The following is an 11,344-nucleotide window of genomic DNA, read 5'->3' as shown; positions in this document are numbered from 1 at the left end:
AAAAAAAAAAAAAAAAAAAAAAAAAAAAAAAAAAAACTGTAGGCAGATGGGAACATAAGGAAGGAAGGGACAGAGAAGAATCTGTGTCACAAGAAACTTCCAGCAGTTCCGCACCACTAGGGTCTGAAGAGGGAGTGGGAACTGCAAAAGGTGAAAGCAGAGGTAGCAGGGGCTAAATCCCAGGGGATGCTATCCTTCGCTTGACCTCAGCCAAAAGGCTTTCTTTGGTACCGGGGATTGACCCTATGTTATCCTGATGGTAGTAAAATGTTAAAAAGCTTTACGTTTTCAAAAAGTTTAATTGAATAGCTTAAAGTAATATATCATTTCTATGATTCTTTTTATACCTTTGTATTAGTTTTCAAGTAGCAAATAGCACTAACAGTAAAAAGTTTTAGTTTTTTATAATCAGAAAGAAATTTCAATAACATTTTAAAAGAAACACGAACAGGAAAAAAATGCAGATAAATCTCACAAACCAGAAGAAATTATGCTTAATTTTTTGCTTTAAATACGATTTTACTCCATCTTATTTATGCACTTTTTAATCATGAATTGGCAACAACTTCCATCATACGAACCTTGCTGTGCACAAGCATATTTTGCTACCAATTTCAAAAACATAATACTTCATTATATGTATTGTTTATTTTTGCAGTTTCAGAGAGCCAGAGGTACAGTTGGACTTGCTTGCCTAGAAATGTGTGAAATCCTGGGTTCCATCCACAGGGAGAGGGAGGGAAAAGGGAAGAAAGGTGGGGGGAGGAAAGGAGGAAAAGACAGAGGGAGGGAGAGAGAAAGGGAGGAAGGGACAAATGTCTTCCAAATAAGTTGGGCCAACTTCACACTCCCAGAAATATATGAAAGTGCTGTGACCTATTTTGGTATTAGATGTTATAATTTAAAACATCTTTCTACTTAATAATAGTGACAGAAAACAAGTATGTGACTGCCTGTGAATGGGACTGGCAAGAGCAATAGATTGCAAAAGGGCATGAGGCATTATGTCATAGTATAAGAACCACAGAGAATTCAGGTTTCCATATTATACAGCAAAGCCTGAGTCAACTTTTCTTCATGAAAAAAGAACATTCCTTTTACAGAGCTTAACAGAACAGTCATAGAAACTGCAGAGACGCAGGGACTTATGGGGTCTGCAATCAACTTCTTCAACATTTTCAACTTGAATATCAGTAACAGGGTATAGATCAGTCATGATTCATTTTGGATTTTTCTGCTGTAAATTTAAATTGCTTTTCAGTAGCTAGGACCTAAAAGTAAAATCAAAGAGTAATTTAGGGTAAGATTTTTTTTTTTTCTTTTGGTACCAGGGATCAAACTCCGGACTTTGCTCTTGCAAGGCAGGCAAAAGCACCATGGAGCTAAATCCCTGGCCCTAGGGTAAAAATATTTAAGGACCTTTAACTTATTTTGTCCCTTAGTCTCCCAAAAAGCTATAATAATTTTTATTTCTGTTAGGAGGGCGTGACTAAACTGGTTTTTCCAACTCTGTCAAAAGAGGCTTCAGTTATTCTAAATTGTCACTGCCACTCTACAATAATTCATTGTTAGTTTACTTTTTATTTGAATCACTATTTGATATAAGCTTGTCCTGTGCAACCACCTTAGGTCTGTGCCTTCTCTGACCTCAGTTTTGCTCATGGACTGTAATACTGCATTCTCCTGCTGCAGCTTGTCGCATCCATTCTATTTATTCTTTACTTGAAGAGGCCCTAATTATTGTCCCACCATCTACCCCTTATTCTGGATTTTGCCTTTGATACTCCCTCCTTAGAACCACCAGATGGTAAGCACCTGTACACAGCTATACTGTAGATTCAACACCAGTACTGTTCTAGCACCTTACTTGCATTCTCTCATTTAATTCCCACAACCACCCTATGAAATGGGCACTGCTATTATTAAAGGGAGAAAAATACCTGAAGCACAGAGATTAGGCAACTCATCCAACGTCATATGAATAAACAGCAAGCTAAGAAGTTTAGGCAATCTGTCTCTAGAACTGGATACTTAATCATTACATTAAATGGCCTCCTAAAAGAGCAGAGAACTAAATGTAATGTCCAGCCAGCTCTAAACACTTAAGGTTTAAAAGTCTGCCCAGACTCCCCAGGCTCTGGCTACCTGACTTTTTAGCTTCCTGAGAACAAGGGACTTTCTGATGGCACTGTGGACCACATGGCAGAGACCCTGTTCTTTATCAGAAAAGCTGGTGGCCCAGTATTAAGTGAGCCAAGAAGGAGCCCAGTGAGCCATTATGACCATGCTGCTAGAGGCCAGAAACAGCCCATCTCAGGCATAGTCTTCAGCTACCAGGCTGAGGTGAGCTACAGAACTTTCCTGTTGTCAGGATCCAATGGTGGTATTTGATGTGATCTCCCACTTCCCTTCTACACAGCTCATGATAAAATAAGACTTCTATCTAGATGATGCCCCCTAGATCCTTAATTCTAATTTTTAAGCCAAATACATACTATAATGAAGTAAAAAAACAAATAATACAAAATTTGAGGAAAATTCTTGTGAAAGTCAAACTTGAAAAAGAAAACATTGGCTAAGAGCAATACAATGAAAAATATCTAAACAGGAACTAATTTTTTTTTAAAGTTTCTTTATAAGGTCAGTTTCAGAATCACCTTAAAAAGAAACACCATTTAACAAGGAGTCATTATTGAACAAATGAATAAAATGATATATTATGTGTTCAGAAAGTTCTATACATTAGTGTTATGAAAATTAAACTTGTTCTGCTTAGAGTTGAAAGCACCAATTTTGGTAATGTACATATTTTATTGGTCCTGTTTTTATATGTTTACTATGACATATGTGAAAGTATTCATTTGGTGGATGCTGATGAATAAAGTCTTTTGGAAGCTCTAAGAGGGAGAAGTGCTTAGTCTAGGCCCGACCTCCAAAAGGCAGAAAGTTGGGTGGAGATCTGGCAGGATGCCAAGACAGTGCACCCAGCACACCTCAGACACACAATCCATGAGCATGGGTAAGTACAATGTTTGAAAAAGGACACATTTTCCTTTAAAAACTAAAATCAACAATAACAGCAATAAAAGTGCTTTTGAAAATTTTTAAAGATTAATTTGTGATGTACTGGGAAATATTATTGGAAAGTTTGTTCTACTACACAAGTGTATACAAGCTTAGCCAGAGAAAGGGGTTTTTCAAAGCAAGGCTAAAATGTTATTTCACCATCAAAAGATAAAGATGAAAAGTACATAATGACAAAGGGTAAGAATCTAGATTGGTAAATAAATTCACCTTTAATCTTTATCTGGACCTTACATTAGTGCAGTGATTTATAGTTTTGCTAGAAAAATTCCTTAACAAAAATTATGAAACACAATATAAATTATGTGAATTAAAGAAAAGGTCTAGCACATGGGTTTTGCACAAGGAGGCCTCTGGAGGTCTCTGAAGGAGACTTTTGGTGATATACACTGATGAGTTTCTGGATAGACAATCTAAAGCTTATGTCAAAAAAATAAAGAGGCTGACAATTACCACCACTCAAAACACACTTAAGATATGCTCAGCATATTTCTATGATTAGGTAAAGATGAGGAAAAAGTTGTCAGAAACGGGTTGACCTTACAAGAGCAGTACACCTCATACACAACTCAGACTAAGTACAGTACAGGTAGATAGGGAGTTAAGACATTTCTAAGAAGTATAACTTTTTCAAAGCTTAACATGTTTCGATGAATATTTCTACCAACAAAGACATAACTATTGCAGTGAAAATTAAGTTAGAGTAGCTTAAGAGACTAACAAGCCATCTTCAATTATGTTTATTTAAATGAGATAAAAATGTGGCATAAAACAAAGATTCTCGATGCTCATTTTTCTTTACAGAAAAACTCCATTAGTGACTTGTTTCCTTAGTACAGTGCTGTCAGAAGACTGAAAAATGGATTATATAAGCAGGAAAAACACATACTGGATTACCACCCTAAACAGTGCACACCACAGCATTCCTCTGGTGAGGTCCTGAGCATTTCTTCCCAGTCAGTGCTTTTAAGGAGCTCACGAAACAGTGACAACAGCAATGTTATAGCTAAAACTCATATATCTCATATTACTAGACCTCTGGCTTTTTCAAATGATTTGCATATATTTCTTAGTAATCTTCAAAATGACCATATAAAATAGGGGCTACAATCATCCCCATTTTATAGTTGAAGGCCCTAAAATAGAGAGAGGTTGTGTGACTTGTTGATGAAGTTAGAGCCAACAAGAGGTAACTGTTGGGATTAATACACAGGCACCTGGCTATAGGGTGAACACATCCAATCACCTTGTAATTAGCAAACAACAAAAACAAGAACTTTCATTCTTTACATCTATATACTCAAGTTTTATATATCCATTTACTTGAAACAGTCTAATACAATGTAAACAAAAAATTGTCAAAACACCGAATTTATCTCTTCTCTTCACTTCAAACATATTTTATAGGCTCAATGAACCAGTCTTCCTGGTACACAAATATAAGTACTACCAGAGAAACTGGAGATAAAAACCAGGGGAAAGTTACTTTTTAAGAAAAAAGTTTGTCACCAGGGATTTAGCTCAGTGGTTCCACCACCTGCCTCGCAAGCCCAAGGTCCTGAGTTTGAACCCCAGTACCCCCCCAAATAATCATGCTTCAGAAAAAGTTTGTCACTGTGAAGCTACCTCTTGGAATAGATGTTAAAATAATGTGCTTGTTCATTTCGACAGTTTTATTTGTGCTGAGGAAGTAGCTTTAAATATTAGGTTAGCATAACAACTAAGCACAGATTTAGGATAAAAGAACCTAACCCACATAACACTTTCTTTCATTTTCCTTTATATGATCTAATTCTAACAATTTATTACAAATTAGTCTATTTATTACTCAGAAATCCATGAAACACTTCACAATACTGTGAATACAAAGAACTAAACAGAATCATATAAATACTAAGTACCTAGTTTCTAAAATTATCTTATAAAAATAACAAATTCATTGTTTTGGACCATAAAGGGGGAGGCTAGCAAGACAGACAACTTAGAGCAAAATTCACTTGAGTCCAGCCAAACATACAGAAAAAACTGCTGTTGCATACTTATTCATGTCATCAAAAGCAGAGTGGGGACCTCCACCCTCAGAAAGCTGTACTGAGGCCGCAACTTCCCTGACATGATAGTGTCAGATAAAGCTGCACAGGGAGCTAGTATTTTTACCCCATTCCATAATGTCAAGAAGAGACCACCCAGGGAGCCTGGGCTTCTACCTACACCTGGTAGTAACCAGTCACCCCTGCTCCTCCCTGCCAGAATAGAGTCAGGACTAGTAGGAACAAGGTCATCCCACTGCGGTGTCAGCATAGACCATGTGGGTGGGTGTCAGAATCGCCACTCCACCTAGCAGTAATAAGGAGCCCCCTACCTTGGATGTCGACGGAGGCAGAGTGGAACCTGGACTTGTACTGCCAAACAGCAGTAACAGATAGCGTCCCTACACACACACACACACACACACACACACACACACACACAGAATAAAAACAGAAGGTTTAAATATGATAAGGTCTCATAATATACTATGAATATAACTAGGTTCACATCAGTAGTCATACCAACAATCATGAAGATACCAACTTGAAAAAACAAAAGATGCCAACAGCAAGATTACACAGATATAATAATCTAACAAAATTCTTTTAAAACAGCTGTCTTAAATTACTCTTCTCATGCCGAGACAAAATACTCAACACCCAAAGTTAAAGGAGGGAAGGTTTATTTAGCTCACAGTTTGTAGAAGTTTCAGTTCACAGTGAGGTGGCCCCAAGGCAGAGCTGGCATGGCAGAGGGGTGTCACAGAGAAAAAACAGTCAATGGAGGGCAGAAGACACAAAGCTGTAAGTGTCAATAGCAGCTTCTTTCTGTTTTATATTTTATCTAGGCTACCTGGCATAGGGCAGGTGCCAAACCAATCAGCGGACTAATTTAGTAGTCACCCCTTAATCCCAGCATCAAACATTTTAGACTCAGTCACCTCTGAAAAAGTCCCATGTATGACTCTATGAGGCTTTGGGGAGATATCTAGACACAAGCAAAAATAATAACTATGATAAAAATGTTTCAGTGAGCAACTATGAACAAGCTGAAAACAACAAATTATAGAAAGTACAAGTAAATAAAAGGTTTGACAAAAAAAAATATAAAAAGAACCAAATGAAAATTTTAAAACTGAAATATGCAACCAATATAAAGAATGCAATGGATCGTTTCAGTAGCACAGTGAAGGAAAGAATCCACGAACTAGAAATCTGAATGACACAAGTTACTCAATTAGAACAACAGAGAAAAATATCTGGGAAAAAAGTAATAGCCTCAAATACCAGTCAGGATTATAACAAAAGATCTAACATCCATGCTATTGGAAAGGAGAATGAAGTTGAAAAGGTACTCAAAGAAACCATGTCTGAAAAATTCCCCAAACTCACAAGATATATAAACCTCCACCGTCAAGATGGTGAGGAAATCTGAAGCAAGACAAATATGAAAAAAAAAATCTATGCCGGCACAAACCAAAATTAAACTTCTGAAAACTAAACACAAAGGGGGAAAAAAGAAAATCTTAAAAGCAGTCAAATAAAACCAATACCTTACCAGAGGGGAAAGACAATTCAAATGAAAGATTTTTTTTTCTTATCACAAACCATAAAAACCAAAAAAGAAGCACAACGTTTATTAAGTGCTTAAAACACACACACACACACACACACACACACACACACACACACACAAAAGACTTTTTCAACCTAAAATACTATTTCTAGGAGGAAAGGTGAAATCAAAACTGTAACAAAGGGAAACTAAGAAAAATGTCCAGAAGACACGAGAATGGCTAAATCAAATCCTCTAAGCAGAAAGAATGAAAGAAGGAAGATGTATAGAATATCTGGAAGAGAGAAAAACACAATTAAGCAAAACATATAGGTAACTATGCTTGGAATTTTTTTTCTCTTCTGCAGTTTGTTCTGAATGATATTTTCCAGATAAAGCAGTAATTATACTACTGTCTGTTGCGGCTCTACATGCCTGTAGAAAATATTTCAGAGAGTTATAAGTGAGGGAGAGAGGCAAACACAGGGAGGTACGGTTTCTATACTCCAGTCACACTGTACAGCAACATCACTAGGTGGATACAGTATAATAAACACACAGATCTCCCCCCGCACACACACACATTTCCAAGGTTTTGCTCACCAGCTGTCCAACAGTGATCCCAAAATACTAAAAGGAAAATTCTAGAAATAAGTCAAATTTTAAATTGCACACTGTTCTGAGTAATACACTGAAATCTTGAGCCACATGGTCTGACAACTCATAAATCATCCCTTTGTCCAGGATATCCATACCATATATGTTATCCACATAGTCACTCTGTAGCCATTTGGTAATCAGACAGTATCAATCACATGTTCAAATAACCCTTATTTTACCAAACAATGGCCCTAAAGTGCAACAGTAGCGATACAAAGGAAGCACCACGGAATAAAACATGGAAGAACTGATTAACTCTAGTACTATGAGGCAGTTGCAGGCCATCTAGGAAAAAACATTTTACATGCATGCACACACACACACACACACACACACTCTCTCTCTCTCCCCCCCCCCATGTTTTTCTTTGAATGGGATAAGGGGAAACTACATTACCTAAAGCAACCACTCAAAAGGCTTTGTAAGACAAATTCAAAAACAGTCTAGATCATCTAAATGAAAATTTAAATATTGGTCACATAACCCATGGGAAGACAAAAAAGAAAATAAACAGAACAGGAAAAAATATAAAATGGCATATGTAAGCCCTATCAATAATTACACTAAATGTAAGAGATCTAAATATACCAATTAAAAGGAGACTGGGCAGTGTGGATTTAAACTGACCCAACTACATGCTTTCTACAAGAAATTCACAGGAAATATAATGATATAGGCAAGCTGAAAAATGAAAGGATGGGAAAATACCATGCAAACATTAATGAAAAGAAAGCAGAAAGTTATACTTCCAAAAGATACAATCCATGGACCTTCTCCCCAACAACCATTAACTGGCAAAAACTAAGTTTAGAGTATCTGGAAATTGTCCTAAGGTAATTTGACAAATGAGAACATCTCCCTATGTAATAAAGAATTTAGTTGTCCTCTGTCCTCAGTTCCTGGGAGATAGCTTCTAAATCCTTGATATTTCCTAAGTGGTAAGAGTATCTTTGCTATTCATAGTGAGGTCTCATGAACTATAAAAGAGTCTATGCTCATAAGGTGAGTTATAGTTGGGCCCCTAGATAACATATATTAGTGAAATTACTTGGTATGAGGACTTTCCATACCAGAAAAAACAAGCATACAATGAGAGAGTTTGGGTTTTGACCTACATGATGTCAGTCTCATCATTAAGGACTTGAGATTGATATCAATTTTGTGGTCAATAATTCAATCATGTCAACATAATGAAATTCCAATAAAAACTGGACAACTCTGGAAGCTCAAGTAAGTTTCCTTGGCTGGCATTACTGATTCCTGGGGTACACAGCCAAGAAGTTGGAAGACCCTTTCTCTATGAAACTATCGTGCTACTCATAGTGAAGGCTTTACATAGGTGCAGCAGGCTGAGAATACCTGAGTACTGATATCCCTCTCCCAGTTTCTTCATAGCGGTGAGGTCCCACATCAGAAAAGAAAAGCCAAGAATAACAGGGACTACTTCCTCTACCCAGCACCCTGATTTCAAAGCAGGGATTCATCCCAAGAGAAGTGGGCATCGATTTCAATTTCCCACACTCAGAAATTCTGCCCATGAAGAGAGGTAATTCCTAAGAACAGAAAGCTCCAAAAACAAAATTTCTTTACTTGATATGGAATGTGGGAAAGGTCAAGAATAGCATTGTTGAAAACAATGGAGAGTTTGGTAGTAAGCAATTCATAATGTATGAGGTAATTTCACGAAGGTAACAAGCTACACCATAAAGCCACTAGTCAGAATGAACCAGAGAGAACTAAGAAGAATATTTTTGGTGTTAGAAAAAACTAAAAGATTGACCTCAAAAACTATCCTGAAAAGCAGCCCATATTTAGACAGAAAACAACTTAGATCTCACAAAAACAACAGAACAATCAGTCAACAATTAGTGGAGCTTAGCAGCTACACATGATACTAACAGAAGCACAAGACTTAACAACAGAAAGTAACAGCAACAGAGCCCTACTAGCTCCACTGTCATCTCAGGCAACCATCTACATCTCAGGAATATGTCCTCTTAAGAGCAAATTATATAGTGCAGCCCAAACTGAAAACCACTCGATATCCTTCAATGTGTAAATGATTAGACTATCCGATATTATAGAATACTTCTTACATATAAGAAACATCTCCTTTGGGTAAAGACTTGTGGAATGTGCATGCTACATTCTGGACTTCCAGGGCGCTGCCCTCGGGACTGGCTTTTGTCTCACTTAACTTGGACTGCTGACAGAACCAGCATCATCTGAATACCTGAAGGCTGCTGACAAAGACAAAGAGTAGGGGCCAATTTTCAGTGGCTGGCACAGCTCAGTTATGATCAAAAACAGGCACACAACTTGGGGCTACTTCTTCAGGAGGAAGGGAAAGGAACGAAATGTGCACTGAGCATTCCAGCTCTCTGAAGTCTTGTCTGAGGGACTAGTATCTATCTTGAGTTAGAGTGATGATGAGTGAGCATACTGGGATATCTGGTTGGCTACTGAGGATGGAGAAGTGCAGAGCAGTTTGCTGCTGTAAGACCAGAATACCTACAATGCCACAGACATCAAGTGAGTAAGAGATTATAAACCTTTAAAACAGAAACTGACAAAACCTCTAAGAAATTGCACCAGGGGGATGGGGATGTGTGCCTCACCTACCTGGCAAGCTCAAGGTCCTGAATTTGATCCCTGGTACTGAGGGGGGGCGGGCAGGGGAACGGCAGAGAGAGAGGGAGAGGGAGAGGGAGAGAGAGGGAGGGAGACAGGACAGGAAAGGAAAAGGAAAAGGAAGGTAGGAAGGAAGGAAGGAAGGAAGGAAGGAAGGAAGGAAGGAAGGAAGGAAGGAAAAAGAAAAATTGTACATAGACCCAGAAAAATCACAATCCCCTTAAAGATGTTTCACAGACACCCAGAATCTTATCCAGGATGATTGCTGATAATTTTTCCCTGTATGAGTCACTCTATAAACACTGGAAGAGGTGGTGACTTTTTAAAATATAGCCTCCCAGCTCAAAATTAAGAAACACAGAAAGAACTGGGAAACATGACTTAAAGAAATGGGAGAATATGATCTCTGACAAGGGTACCAAGACTACAAAAGAGGGAAAGGATGGTTTCTCAAACTCTGGTTCTGGTAAAACAGACATCTATATACAAAGTAATGAAACTAGATCTTTATGGTATACCATACTCAGAAGTTAGCTTAAATGTATTAAAAAACAAACATAAGACCCAAAACTTTCTAGAAGAAATATAGGAGAAAGGCTTTTTTACATCAGAGTTGGCAATGATTTCTTGGGTGTGATGCTAAAAACACAAGTAGCAAAAACAAAATAGACCAGTCAAATTCCATAGAACTAAAAAGGCAAAGGAAACAACAGAATGAATATGCAATCTCTAGAATGAGAAAAATTATTTGCATTTCAAATATCTGATAAGGGGTCAATCTTCAAAATATATAAAGAACTCTTATAAATCAATAGGAAAAGACCTAAGTAACCCAATCTAAAGCCAGGCAAAAGATGTGAGCAGACATTTCTGCAAAGGAAGACATACAAATGGCCAACAAGTGTTGGGGAAGGTGCTCATCATCACCAGTCATCAGGGAACTACAAATCAAAGCCACAGTGTGTTTTAATAGCTAATGCTACTTTCCTGTCACTGGGAACCCAACACCAACAACCTAGAGGAGGAGAGGTTTATTTTGGCTCATGTTTCAGTCCTCGGCCAGTTGGATCCAAGGCAAAAACCAGAATGAAAAGGAGCATGGCAAAGAAAAAGATGCTCAACCCCAGGCAGCCATGGCGCAGAGGGTAAAATAAGGAGCTGAGGGCAAGAACACACCTTTTCAGGTCATGCCCAAATAACCCAGGACCCACCTCCTAACCACAAATTCAGCTGTTGAACCCACTGATGAGTACAGCACCCCCATGATCCAATTCCAAACAATCAGGACATTTTAGATCTAAACTTACACAATGTGGCATCACCACACATCTACTGAGATGGCTATTATTAACAAAAACCAGAAAATAACAAGTGTGGGCAAGGA

At 37.8% G+C, this 11,344-nt stretch overlaps 1 protein-coding gene across 9 annotated transcripts in view; it reads right to left on the bottom strand.

Annotated features, from left to right (window-relative positions):
• The window catches only part of LOC104861106 (ubiquitin-conjugating enzyme E2 W), a 377,455-nt gene that overhangs the window by 121,284 nt on the left and 244,827 nt on the right, over positions 1 to 11,344 (bottom strand). The gene's annotated exons all lie outside the window — the stretch shown is intronic.

The sequence above is a fragment of the Fukomys damarensis genome, unplaced genomic scaffold (assembly GCF_012274545.1).
Source record: "Fukomys damarensis isolate Sample0158 unplaced genomic scaffold, DMR_v1.0_HiC HiC_scaffold_5, whole genome shotgun sequence".
Taxonomy (NCBI): Eukaryota; Metazoa; Chordata; class Mammalia; order Rodentia; family Bathyergidae; genus Fukomys; species Fukomys damarensis.
The sequence above is the reverse complement of the archived record's forward strand: the minus strand, read 5'-3'. Positions and strand labels throughout refer to the sequence as shown.